The sequence below is a fragment of the Gorilla gorilla genome, chromosome 2 (genome assembly GCF_029281585.2).
Source record: "Gorilla gorilla gorilla isolate KB3781 chromosome 2, NHGRI_mGorGor1-v2.1_pri, whole genome shotgun sequence".
Classification (NCBI taxonomy): Eukaryota; Metazoa; Chordata; class Mammalia; order Primates; family Hominidae; genus Gorilla; species Gorilla gorilla.
This window is the reverse complement of record NC_086017.1, coordinates 70,565,522-70,579,801: the sequence shown is the minus strand read 5'-3', so window position 1 is coordinate 70,579,801 and position 14,280 is coordinate 70,565,522. Positions and strand designations below refer to the sequence as shown.

Below are 14,280 nucleotides of genomic sequence, written 5' to 3'. Positions count from 1 at the left end.
ATTGTTACAGTAGGTAGCTAGTCAGCTAGTCAGATATGAGTTGGGGCAGTAAAGGGACACCCCCCCATCCCACCAGGAATGTCAGGCGACCATCAGGTGATGGTCAGGCAGTTGTTAAGATGGTTCTCTCAAATAATAATTGGTTGCAGCTGGCACCAGGGAACAACAGTCTCCCAACAGACAGAAGAAACCTAAAACTGGTGATCAGCAGCTTCCTAATAAGATCTCAGGAGGTGGGTGAGTGGGATCAAGTATGTGCACTAAGAGGCAAAATGGTGGAGTTTAACTGGTGTATGACCTTACAGGGACACTTGATAGGTAAGGGAAGCATGCCTCAAGTGGGTATGCATACCACTGCAGTAAACACACTGTGCATGCAGGCCACCCAGCACGTGAACAGCCCACTCCATGGGAAGACTCAGGGGAGAAGGGAGGCAAGACCCTGGAAGTATGCCAATATATGAAACCCTAAGTCAAAAGGTCAAACCATGCACTTGATCTCTCAAGTCACTCACTTGGCCCTCTTCCAAGTGTACTTTACTTCCTTTCATTCCAGCTCTAAAGCTTTCTAATAAACTTTCACTCCTGCTCTAAAACTTGCTTTGGTGTCTCCTTCTGCCTTATGCCCCTTGGTTGAACTCTTTCTTCTGAAGAGGTAAGAACTGAGGTTGCAGCAGACCCATACGGATTCACTGCTGGTAACGTTCTTTGATGATGCATGACTCAGATATGTTCGGCCAGTAACGTACTGCTGTCTTATTTTTATTTTTTATTTTTATTTATTTATTTATTTTTGAGACAGAGTCTCGCTCTATCACCCAGGCTGGAGTGTAGTGGCGAGACCCTGGCTCACTGCAACCTTCGCCTGCCAAGTTCAAGCAATTCTCCTGCCTCAGCCTCACGAGTAGCTGGGATTACAGGCGCATGCCACCATGCTGGGCTAATTTTTTTTTTTTTTTTTTGTATTTTTATTAGAGACTGGGTTTCACTGTGTTAGCCTGGATGGTCTCTATCTCCTGACCTCGTGATCCACCTGCCTCAGCCTCCCAAAGTGCTAGGATTACAGGCGTGAGCCACCGCACCTGGCCTGTCTTATTTTTCTTAACGCTAGACTTCTCTGTTCATTTATTTACAGTACCTCCCAGCACAAAAGGCATTTGAGTTTGCGTTTTTCCTAGGATTAGCAAAAAGTGCCAGGTAGGCGAAGGCAGTAGCGTGATGATGGCGGCAGTGGCTCTGGAGGCCGCAGTGCGAGTCCTGGCCTCTGCTCCAGCCCCACCGTGGTGACGCTCGCTGAGCTGCTGTTGCTCCAGAACACTCTCCTGACCATGGTCTTGGGCTATTTCATCAGCATCCACGCACATGCTGAAGAATGCTTAAGTGAGTCACCTCAGGCACCAAGATGGGCCTCATCTTCGAAGGTGGCTTCCTGGGCATCAACGTGGAGATTACAGGACCTAAGAATAAAAGGATTTATAAAGGAGACAAAGAATCCAGTGGGAAATACACATTTTCTGCTCACATGGATGGAACAAATAAATTTTGTTTTAGTGACGGAGTGTCCACCATGACTCCAAAGATAGTGATATTCACCACTGATATTGGGGAGGCTACAAAAGGAGAAGACATGGAAACAGAAGCTCACCAGAACAAACTAGAAGAAATGATCAGTGAGCTGGCTGTGGCCATGACAGCTGTACAGCACAAAGAGGAATACACGAAAATCTGGGAGAGGATACACAGAGCCATTAGTGACAACACAAACAGCCCAGTGGTCCTTCGGTCCTTCTTTGAAACTCTTGTTCTAATTGCTATGATATTGGGACACATCTACTACCTGAAGAGATTTTTTGAAGTCCAGAGGGTTGTTTCAAAAGCCTCTTCCTGATGATTCAAAAGTCATAGTTTACTGTTTACCAAACACCTTGGTGATAACGTCATAGGCCATTAATTTCTATGTTTTAATTTTCTGAACTATACAGTCACAGCTTATGTTTCTTTGTGATTAATAGAAATTGGAAGAAAACACCTTTTTAGGAAAGTCATAGTGAAAATTTGACAATTGATTGGCATAATTTCCTAATTAAAAGCTGCCTCCATTATATAGGTCCTTCCAGAAATTAAACACTGGAATTGAAATATAGGAATATATATATATATATATTTTAAAATCTTCTTTTCCTTTTGTTTTGATAATAAAATGCAGTTAGTTCAGGAAATCAGCACAAAGCCTGATAGTACTTTATTGAAATGACTGCATTCTGTGTATTCCCTCATTCTGTGGTTTAAGCTATTAAGGATTCATTTTGTTGAGTCCTTATGAGAAACAATAGTATGAATCCTAACATTTTCTATGCATGCTCATGGCAGAGCTCTCTGGCTTGGGTGTATGCTGCCAGGCTGGGCACTTTTATACTTTGTTTTCAAGTTTTGCTTTTAAAGGTAAGACTTGCCCCAGCACCTATTTTCCCCCATACATTTTACATTGAACCTTAGGACTCAGTCACCTCCACTTAAAATTGATGACACAAGCCGCATACAACCATTTTTTGTCCTTTTTTTTGCATAACTTTCTAAGGAGTCTCTGTTAAAGCCAGTTCTGTGGTTGTCCCAGTGAATGGTGGCTCTTTTCATTTCCACACTGGCGCATCCACTTTCTCCACTCTTGGAATGTAGGAAGTATGCATTCACGTAATTGGAAAAATCTGCATTTCTGAAGCCAAAGAGTTAAAGCCTCTTAAATTTCATTGCAGTGATATACAGCCGCTATTTTATTTTTGATCCGTGGCCTTCGGGCCACTGTTTAACCAGGGCACTGAACATCAGTGTCAGCACTAGGGTTTTTGTTTTGTTTCTCTTGGGTCTTTCTTTTTTGGCATATGTGAATTTTGTTTTGTGTAAAACGAAATGACTTTCTCTTGTTCTCTGATAATGGGTTTAAAATTAAAGGAGCATCTGGTTTTGATGTGGGGATGATCCAGGATTATGTTGTGACTGATGTATATTAGTTATTTGTACATTTCTGGAGATCTTTGCAAGGGGAAAACTACAAGTAATTAGTTTTATATAAGTAATTTAAATTTGTTACAGGTTTTCAGGTTTAGGATAAGCAATCTTGGGTGAGAACACCTATGACACTTTGTTGATAAGGTGATTGTTTCACCTTAGGACAACTGTTGCATGCCAATTGTGTGTGTGTGTGTGTGTGTGTGTGTGTGTGTGTGTGTGTGTGTGTGTGTGAAAACACTTCAAAATTGATTTAAAAGATGTAAATTTTAAATTGGTCATGTATCTGATATGCCCCAGATTCAGTAAATAAACAATAAACAATTTTTTTTAAAAAAAAGACACAAAACAAAATAAAACAAAAACAAACAAACTGCGAGGTAGAATTTAATGGGAAGAGTAAAGAGGGTAGTAGAAAATTTCAATCTGGTTGGAATAGAGAGGTCTGTTTTTATCTCATTTTACCTGCAAAGACTTGAAGGAAAGGCTTAAATGGTAAACTGAAGAATTTAGTTTTGACCTGTCTGAAAGGGTGGGTATTGAGGGTCAGAAGTATTGTTAACAGAAAGGTTAATGAGCATTAAAAGAAAGGAGTTAATGTGGATCTGCCAGAAATGAAGTAACCAGATTAGTTTTCCTTTTGACAGGGTTATTGGAGTAGAAGATAAAGTCGAGTTTCAGAAATAGTGTATTTCAGCAATGTGTATGTATCTCATGGTATTTTTGTGGTCAAGACTGAGAAATGTGACATAGTTGATAGCACAACCACGAATTGAGAGCTGGTAGAATAATTTTTACATTATGCCCTGCATTTTAAAGTTTTGCCACAATGTTTAAGTTCTGTTATGAAAATCAAAATAGGCATTTTCCTTCCTATTTGGTTATGGACATACTATGCTCCTTTTATTTTATTTATTTATTTTTGAGACGGAGTCTCGCCCTGTCGCCCAGGCTGGAGTGCAGTGGCGTGATCTCGGCTTACTGCAAGCTCTGCCTCCCAGGTTCAGGCCATTCTCCTGCCTCAGCCTCCCGATTAGCTGGGACTGCAGGCACCCGCCACCATGCCCAGCTAATTTTTTGTATTTTTTAGTAGAGATGGGGTTTCACCATGTTAGCCAGGATGGTCTCTATCTCCTGACCTTGTGATCCGCCCGCGTCGGCCTCCGAAAGTGCTGGGATCACAGGCGTGAGCCACAGTGCCCAGCCTATGCTCCTTTTAAATTACTGTTCAATGAAGCAAATGATTTTATCCAAGTTTTTATTGATAAAATACATTTGGATAATATTTTAGTAATAGGACAAATGCTCTTTGATCTTTTGGATGAACTTTACTTTATAGAGTCACATAGTAAGTTATCTTTGCTTTCCTATAATGGGGCTCCTGCGTCATTCACATTGTATATTGATATAGTTTTCTGACCATACAAACTCTACCACAGCATCACAGTGGAGTCACTATCTGCTTCTATTGCTGTTGGCTGGATTAGTCTTATCATAATTATGTCTTTGCCATAGCTGCTCTGGCTTCCCTATCTCTTTCTTGTTTATCTCAGTTAAAATATATAAAAGTGTATTAACATTTCGATACACTGAATTCTCTGGAGCGTTGTGCCCTATATTAAATTTTAGTTTCCTAACTATAGGGAAAGAGTGGAGGGACTTGGAACATTTCTGATACTGAGATTTTATTATATTGTGAGCTTTTATTACATTCTGAGCTTTAAGGATCCGTCTTTCTCGGTATGGGTAGGAGTGGGGAAACTGAAAGGGAAATTGTTTTCTGCATTCTCTATAATGGTTTTTATTTAAGAATGATAAAGCAATACTCACTAAGCCCAGACCAGTTCCACAACAGACAGTACTGAAAATCCCAGTGGAAATGCAGTGATGTTTCTGTATTGGGAGGAAATAAACTGCAAAATGTTATTTGGTGTATAAAGTTATTATAAATATATTGAAGACAGCATTGCCTAGTGTAAAAAGACTCAACTTGGAGTTAGGTTAGCCATGCTTAACCCTTATGTGTCTATTTGCTTCTATTCTGAAACCATATAGAGACACTATTAGGAGGACAAACATAGACTGCAGGGTTCAACGTCTCACTCTACCTCTTAAGCACAGGTCAATTAGCATTTTACACATCCTTTTCCTCTTATATAAAATGGGAATAATAATAGTACTTACTTTATATGCCTTGGTTTAAATAAATTAGTTGTCATCTTTCAGGTACTTAGAGAGCTAATATAATGTAAGACTCAATACATGTCAGCTATTATTACTGTATTTATCATTAAGGACACAGCTAGTATAGGGAAAGAGAATTAAACTTGACTGACTTTTCTGCCATAAAGTTATTTGAATTTGGGAACATCAACTGCTTATCTCGTCTACATTTTCTCCACTGAAAACTGACCAGACTCACTCCACTACCCATCTGGGAAAACACTCCCAAGATCAAGTTGCTCTATAGTTTTAGTCTTTTCAAAGTTATTTTTTACTTGAATTTTGCCCTATAGACAAACACACGAAGGGTAGTTTTGAAAATTGATGCCATCTATTATATTATTGTTTAATGATTCCTAATTTTCAGATTGGAAGTAATTGACTTCGTATCTCGATTTCTAATCTGGTTCTAATTGACTTATTCCATCAATCATCTAGTCACTAATACAATTTTTGGAGTGTTGACAAAACCCTTTCAGCGATCAAATAAATCTTGATTGGTATCTTGAGTGATAAGATTTCCTACCCTTTGTTGAGTTAGAAGGGGAGACCAATCCTTTGTTGTCAGCAACTTGATCAGAACTGGGACTGTCATCTACCAGTGCTAGATTTTGGCTTGTTTATTTTTGTATATTTTGCATATGTGCTTAGCTACTGTTTGTTAGAATTTGCTATCCAACATTACTTGACCTCCACTTTCCAGTGCCATTCCTTCCCTCAATTTTTTTAAATCAGTTTTCCTGCTTGTTCTATGACCTAAGGAAAATTTTTTTACATCAGTGAGCCTTAATATCATCATCTGTAAAATGAAGATAATGATTCTTCCTATCTCGTGGTGTTGGCAGGAAGATCATGTAAGTTAAAGCATGTGTAGGGCTTAAAAGTTAATGAATGTTAAATGCAAGTGTAGTGTCTGGCACATACTAAGTACAAAATATCTGCTAGTTACTATTATTATTAGCAGCTGTAGCACCAGTGGTAATAATGGTGGTACTGCTTCCTGATATAGCAAAATACTGAGCATATTCTGAAAATAGAAAAAAAGAACACCAATTGCAAAAGTTTTTATAAAGGCTTTCAGGCAGTTTGTCACATACATAGGTTCTGTGTTTTGGTACCTGTTACCTTAATTTGTATAGACAAAAATTACCTGCAACTATGTCTGGGAGTGATTCAAAAGATGCCATAGACAACTGGATATCCACACACAAAAGAATAAAGTTGGACCCCCTACCTCACACTGTATACAAAAATTACCTTAAAGTATCAAAGTCCTAAATGGAAAAGTAAAACTATAACATTATTCGACAAAAACATAGGGATAAATCTTCAACACCTTGTGTTAGGCAATGGTTTCTTAGCTATGGTGCCAAAAGCACAGTAATGCAAGAAAAAAATGGATAAATTGGACATCCTAAAAATTAAAACTTTTGTGCTTTAAAGGACATCATTGAAATAATAAAACTAACCCACAAAATGGAAGAAGTGTTTTGCAAATCATATATCTGATAAGAAACTTGGATATAGAATATGAATATAAAAAGAATTCTTACAAATCAATAATAAAAAGACAAATAGCCCAGTTAAAATGGGGCAAATAGGTCTGAATAGACATTTCTCCAAACAAGATATGCAAATGGCTAATAAGCCCATGAAAAGATGCTCAACATCATTAGCCATCAGGGAAGTGCAAATCAAAATCATTACGAGATACCACATCACACCCACTAAGACGGTTATTAGCAAAAAGACAGATAAGGTTGGGCGCATTGGCTCATGCCTGTAATCCCAGCACTTTGGGAGGCTGAGGCGGGAAGATCACTTGAGGCCAGGAGTTTGAGACCAGCCTGGCCAACATGGTGAAACCCCATCTCAACTAAAATGACAAAAACTAGCCAGGCATGGTGGGGCGTGCCTGTAATCCTAGCTACTCATGAGGCTAAGGCAGCAGAATTGCTTGAACCTGGGAGGTGGTGGTTGCAGTGAGTCAAGATTGCATCACTGCACTCCAGCCTGGGTGACAGGCTGTCTCAAAAAAAAAAACAAAAAAAACAAAAAAAAAAACCAGACAGATAATAGTAACTATTAGCAAGGATGTGGAGAAATTAGAACTCTGTTACACTGCCATTGGTAAGTAAATGGTGCAGCTACTTTGGAAAACAGTTTGAAAATGTCCTAAAAAGTTAAACATATATATGACCCAGAAATTCCACCCTTAGGTAGCTATTCAAGGGGAATGAAATCATATGTGCATAAAAAAATTGTATGCAAATGTTCATAGTAGCACTATTTATAGTAGCCAAAAAGTAGAAACAATACAAAGTTCCATTTACTGATGAATGGATAAATGAAATGTGGTATATCCATGCAATATTATTCAGCAATAAAAATAAATGTAGTGCTGATACATGTTACATCATGGAGGAACCTTGAAAACATTTTGGTAAGTGAAAGAAGCCACTCACAAAAGACCACATATCATATGACCAATTGTGAAGTGTCAAAAATAGGTAAATCCATAGCGGCAGAAACTCTAGTGGTTGCCTAGGGCTGGGTGGTTGGGAGAAAATGGATGGTGACTGTAAATGGATATAGGGTTTCTTTGTGGGGTGATGAAAATGTTCTAAAATTGACTGTGGTCATGGTTGCACAACTCTATGAATATAAATCTTGAATTGTACACATTAGATTGATTAATTGTATGATATGTGAATTATATCTCTAAAAAGCTGTTATAAAAACAAAAAAGAGATGCCACAGGGCTTGTTTTCTATGAAAGAAGCTTGAAATATGCTAGAATTAATGCTTTGCTCGCTGCTACTACATAAATTCTGTGAGGACTTGGAGTTTAAGTCTTTGCTGTATCTAGAAATAGAGACACACAAATAGGATGCTGAATGAGTCCCTGCATTGGTGGTCCCCAAGACCACTTGCAAGGTTCTGTAAGTCTCTAGGAGGACTCCTAGGACTCAGCATTGTTATCTTCTGGTTCTGGTTTGCTACAGTGAAAGAACACAAAGTAAAATCAACTTAGGGAAAAGGTGCATGGTGTGCAGTCTGGAGAAATCAAGAGTAAGCGTCCAAGAGTCCTCTTCCAATGCAGTCACACAGGATGCTCTTAGTTCCTTAAGCAACAAGCTGCGACAACAAGTTTGAAGTGTTGCCTACTAGGGCACTCATTAGAGACTCAGTGCCCAAGGCTGCTGCTGGGAGCTGATCTGCCTAGCACATACCCAAATTCTAGACTCCCAGAAGGAAAGCAGGTGTTCAGCATAAACCACACTGTTTGTACAAACAGGTGAGGCATAGTGGCCACTCTATAATTTAGGAAAAATGTCATGTTAGTGTAGGAAACTGTTTACCAGCTCCAATTCCCAGCTGCTAACCAAAGGCCAACATTGCAAACAGGTCTTCTAAGGATAGGCCTTCTCGAGCCTGCTCTGTGTTAACTCTTTCCTGCACAATGAATAGAAGACTGCCAGGTTCCAAATTTCTGTATTATATGCAACAAGCCTGTATGTGCAAAAGGTGTTAGGAGGAGGAGTCAGCATGCCATGGGAAGAGAGCTGCCTTGCACACAGCTGGCAATACAATCCATGCTCATCTCTGAGGAAGAAGAGTCTAGAGGGGAGTCTGCCCTCTGGATTTTCCTCCTGATGCCCAGAAACAAGTGAATTAAGACTTAAAGTAGGCCAGGAACTGTGGTTCATGCCTGTAATCCCAGCACTTTGGGAGGCCGAGGCGGGCAAATCACTTGAGGTCAGGAGTTCGAGACCAGCGCCAATGTGGTGAAATCCAGTCTCTACTAAAACTACAAAAAATTCGCTGGATGTGGTGGCTCCTGCCTGTGGTCTCAGTTACTTGGGAGGCTGAGGCAGGAGAATCACTTGAATCATGGAAGCAGAGGTGGCAATGAGCCTAGATCGCGCCACTGCATTCCACTGCATTCCGGCCTGGGCAACAGAGCAAGACTCCATCTAAAAAAAAAAAAAAAAAAGATTTAAGGTAACAGTTTTCAACCAGTATGATTTTTCCCCCAAGAGGACATATGGCCATGTCTGAAGACATTTTGTTGTCACAACTGGGGGTGGGGGATGCTACTAGCATCTACAAGGTGGAGACTAGGGATGTTTCTAAACATCCTACAGTGCACAGGATAGCACTTCACAGCAAAGAATGACCTAGGCCAAAGTGTCTACAGTACCAAGGTTGAGAAGTCCTGCCTTAGAGAATATTTATAGTGCAGCTTAAGACAGTTATCTAGTGAATCTTCAAGGAGGAGTGAGACAAATAAGGTAATCAGGCAATAACTACCTCACCTTTTATGCCTGCCGCAACTCCTGCTCTCTTTTCTTATTTCTTGAAGGCTATAACCTGAAAATGATAAATTCTCCATGCATTCTGCAATATAAATGGGGTACTAGTAAAGGATGCTGTGAGCAGAATGAAGAAGGCACCCTCTTCTTTGAATATAATTGCCCTGACTTTAGGGTTTCAGATCTGTCGCTCAGATAGGTGGCTCAGTCACTGACTCTGGAGGAATGTGCAAGGATAGAAATATCAGTCTTCATATTTTCATCACTGAATTCCTAATAGTTGAGAGTTATTCCTGACCATATCATCTCTGAGCCTTTCGTATTTACCACTGCTGTTTATAGCCTCATTTCCTTCCTTCTCTTTTCATAATATCTTTTGAAGTGGAAGCTAATGTGAATTTTGGTGCTCTCCAGCTCCTAACTGGTATGTCTAACACCATCAGATTGAATTAATTTGAACTATTAAGCATGAAGTACATATTACCATGGAGCTGATTCCAGATGTACTATTGTTAGTTTAATTGTTATGGCTAATCATTGATTGTGGTTTTTCTGGGTGCTTGAAATAATAATAATAATAATACTCTTTTTTATAGTGCCTTTCATTTGTGGATCTTGAAAAGCCTGTGTCCTGGAACCACTTATTGTAAAATTGTCATTATCTGTGTATTCTCATTTGGCTGAAGTTCGGGGAGGACTATGCCAGTGTATGATTTTAAAAGCCAAGAAAAATTTATATTCATGAATCATGCTTTTTTGTTGTTGTTGCAATTTACCACCTTGGAGGAACAGGGGGAGGGGGAATTTAGCCCACTGGGATATTATTTCCAGAGAGCAATTCTGTTCCTTTTATAACAATTCTGAGGCCTTTGTGTTGGCTTGGTATCAGCTCTGACTTGGTAGGTTATAATTGTAAATGGTTCTCAAATGGTATGAGGCCTGCATTCTACGTTGTTTTTCAAACCAAGGCAGTGTATGTGTGTGTGTGTGTGTATGAAACCCTTAAAAGAGATAAAGCTTCTTTGGCAATATCACATTTTGAAAAGTTCAAAATGAGTGAGAAATACAGTACGAATATGTGTGTTCTTAATCATGTTTTTACATAGCAGAAGGTTGGTTATTTGGAAGAGGAGGCCTTTGAAGTACAGTGTGGTCTCTTGACACTCCAAATACTTGAGTAGTGAAGAAGACAGAAGGTAAGAGCAAATGCTTCCCAGCTCACCTATTTCTTGGTGCCTGATGGAACACTCAGGAGTTTTCACCTTTTTTTTAGCAGTTGGAATTAATTGCTCCCACAAAGCAATTGCTTCAACAAAACAATTATGACAGATTTATAATGGAATCCTGATGAATTTCGTTAAGTCATCACTTAACCCAAAGGACCAGAGTCATCTTCATGTGTTACCATACTTCCTCCCAACAGTAGTTCGGGCAACTTGGATTTTCCCAGAAAGGTTTTCTTCTGGCTTGGGTAATAGATGGAGGGTTTCCACCATCTGGCTGCTGTCAAGGAGCCAGGGGAAATGAATTGCTAGATTTTTACTACATGTATTCATATTATTGCCCCTTTCTGTGGGCCACAGACTCGTGCCATGATTAATGAGGACTCTTCTTGACGCCCAGTATGCTATTCTCTGGAAGGCTGGGAGACCACAGTGAGACAAAGAGTAAAGCAGTCACACTTTGGCTGTACATTAGAATCTCCTGTAGAGTTTTAAAATCCTCAGGTGCCTGGGTCCCACCACCTAGAGATTCTGACTTAATTGGTCTGCAGCAGAGCCTGGACATTGAGAAGGGTAACATTTCCCAGGCGATTCTAATTGTTAGCCCCTGTTAAGTACTGCTTGGGGTCTAGTTTTTAGCAAGACTAATATTCAAAATATATTACCATTGGTACTGCATTAAGCTCTTGCTCTCTACCAGGCACTGAGCTAAATGATTTACAGGTTTCAATCCATTTGATTGTCACAATAACCATATGAATGAACATTCATTAATTCCTTCATTTATTCAACAAATATTTATGGGGTCAGGCAGTGTGTTTGGCTGCTGGGTAGGAGGTTCAGGGAAAGCTTTCAGGGGAGATGACATTTGAGCTGACATCTAAAGATTGAGAAGGAGTTAACCAGGTAAAGAGTTGGGGGGAAGGCACTGATGACCAGGAAGATGGTTTTGCAAATATTCTGTATCGGGAAGGAGGATGGCTAGTTCAAGGAATGGAAAAAAGAATTTACCAGTGCTTCTGGAGCAGAGGAAACCAAGTGGAGCATCATGCAAGATAAGATATAGAGGTGGGAAGCGACCCCCTCAATAGAGGTTGTAGTTCTGTGAAAGGCTTTTGGCCTTTATTCTGAGAGCTCATGGAAGCTCTGATCACATTTGCTTTTCCTGGGAGATCTCTCTGGTTGCAGTAAGTGAAACAGAATAGAAGGAAGCAAGAGGAGATGCATTGTAATGAGTTGAGTGGCCATTGCAGGAGATCTGGAGAGAAATGAGAACAGCTTGGACTAAGGTAATGAAGGGAAAGAGAGAAGTAAGGACATTTGCGTGGACCTCAGGACTTGAGGATGGATTCAAAGGAGTAAACGATGAATGCCATCTCCAAGTTTACTATTATTACCTCCAATTTGTAGATGAGCTGGTCAAAGCATATGAGAATTTGTGTAGTTCTTCTCGAACTACAGCGTGAGGCACTTGTTGAAATGTAGATTCTGATTCAGTAGGTTTTCAATGGAGCCCGAATTTCTGCCCTTCTAGGAAGCCCCAGATGCTGCTGATGCTGCCAGTTCATGGACCATACTTTGATAATCTAGGGCTTAGAGAAGAGAAATAACTTCAGATGTAGTAGAGTGGAGCCTGCATGTGAACCTTGTCTGTCTCCCTACAAAGACCATGATCTTAATCATAAACTCTACAGCTCCTGAAAGGTGGAGAGTTATACAGCAGGCTAAGAAATTTGGATTTTACCTGTAGGTGATTGGCAGTCATTGAGAATGTGCAAACAGACAGAGGTCCAATAAGAAAGTTTATATTATGGTTTCGGGATATTTCCTATAAGTTATTTTTAGCATAGATTTTTAAGGTCAAATTGGAGCATAGTTAGAAGGAAAAAAATAGCAGGCCTCCAAACTTTGTAAGTAATAGAGATGGTTTATTAGATCATCTACCCTGTAATGAGGGTAATAATTTGTTCTTATTTAGTGTTTCTTGCCCAACCATCCCAAGGCACTTTACTAATAAGCATCATCTTTCTTTCAGAGCTAAGGCCGATGGAGAGAGGCTAAGGGACTTGATATAGTGGGGCTGGCTGTTGGGCATGCCTTCACCATTTCTGTGGCATCTAGATTGTTCTACCACAGTTCAGGTATACGCCTGAGCATTTGCCTTAATTGTTTGGCCTGTCTATATCAATATTTCCCTGGGTGTGTCCCAGAGAACTCTAGCCCAGTGAGAAGCTAAATAAAAATGCATCAAAGTATCAAAAGTTTGAAAAATGCTGCATGCTTTTTTCTTCTTGGAGAGGTGTAATGCACATTAGTACAGAAGGGCTCTGAGAAGTTCCACAGTCAAAAAAATTTGTTTAATTCTGTATAACTCATGAGTTTTCAAATTAATTGGACCTCAGAATGACCAACTTCTTTCTCTCTCCCAACTCTTAACATTCCATTAAAGAGTTGTTCTGTCTGATAGAGTTTATGAAATGCTATTCTGTAATCATACATAACTATAATCTTTGAATGTATCAATATCAGTTGCCTGGGGCTGTGTTCTTTTCATGAGTGACTGGCAGATTTGGCATTTTCGCATCTAGGACAACATTATAACCTAGTTTTTACTTTGCCTTTCCTTAAGCCCAGTGCCGTTACAATTGTTAAAATACATGTCTCTAATTCATTGGTTAGCTGGAAGGAAAATCACTGATTTATCTACATGTTTTCCTGTTGTCTGGAAGGGGTGAGTTGTGCTTTTGTTTCTTTGTTTCTATGTGTTTAATTCCATTTTGGCAGCCATAGGATGTTCCTGCCCACTCTGTTTCATGTAAAAGATCCCAGGAATAGGATCATTACGAGACATGACATTTACATTGAGTCATTTTTTTATGTTCAGTGCATAACATGAAACTTTGAATGGTTTTTAAAAATCTGAGTCAGTTTGGTAATTTGACAGTAAACTAAGTTTGTCTTTTCTCTTGAAGAATCTTGCATAAGATAAAACCTTTTAAAAAATCAGACTATGTTTAGTAAGCATTCATATAAAACCATGAAAATATGGCTAAATAAATTTCAAGATGTTGGTGAAATAACATACAAGGTTGAGATCCGATACCATACTGACAGAATGAAAACAAATATAACAACAGAAAACTATGGAAAGTTGCATTTAAAAAAACATTGGTTATTTTAAACAACAAATTTATAGCTGTTGAATAGACTCTGTCCAAATGATGCCTGAGTATCCTAAGCCGTGTGTGTGTTGTCTTCAGCTTTTGTTGAGTTGATTTCTTCTAGACAGCTATACTATTTTTAGTCTAGAAAAATGGCTTTCACATTTTGGTAGGTAGCAGAATTGGCTATGTAGTTCCTTGAAAATACAGATGCTCAGGCTTCTAATTAGGTAGTTCAAGCATGGCACAAAGAAATTTGTGTTTTCAACCCCAAGACAGGTAATTCTGATGCACATAAAGTTGAAGAACAACTGCTCCAGAACACTTAAAGTTCTACTATAACCAAGATTC

The 14,280-nt window shown here is 39.3% G+C and overlaps 1 protein-coding gene and 1 pseudogene across 9 annotated transcripts in view; both read left to right on the top strand.

Annotated features, from left to right (window-relative positions):
• Positions 1-14,280, top strand: part of FHIT (fragile histidine triad diadenosine triphosphatase) — a 1,510,123-nt gene that overhangs the window by 524,950 nt on the left and 970,893 nt on the right. The gene's annotated exons all lie outside the window — the stretch shown is intronic.
• Positions 120-1,983, top strand: LOC109026106 (transmembrane emp24 domain-containing protein 2-like; annotated as a pseudogene).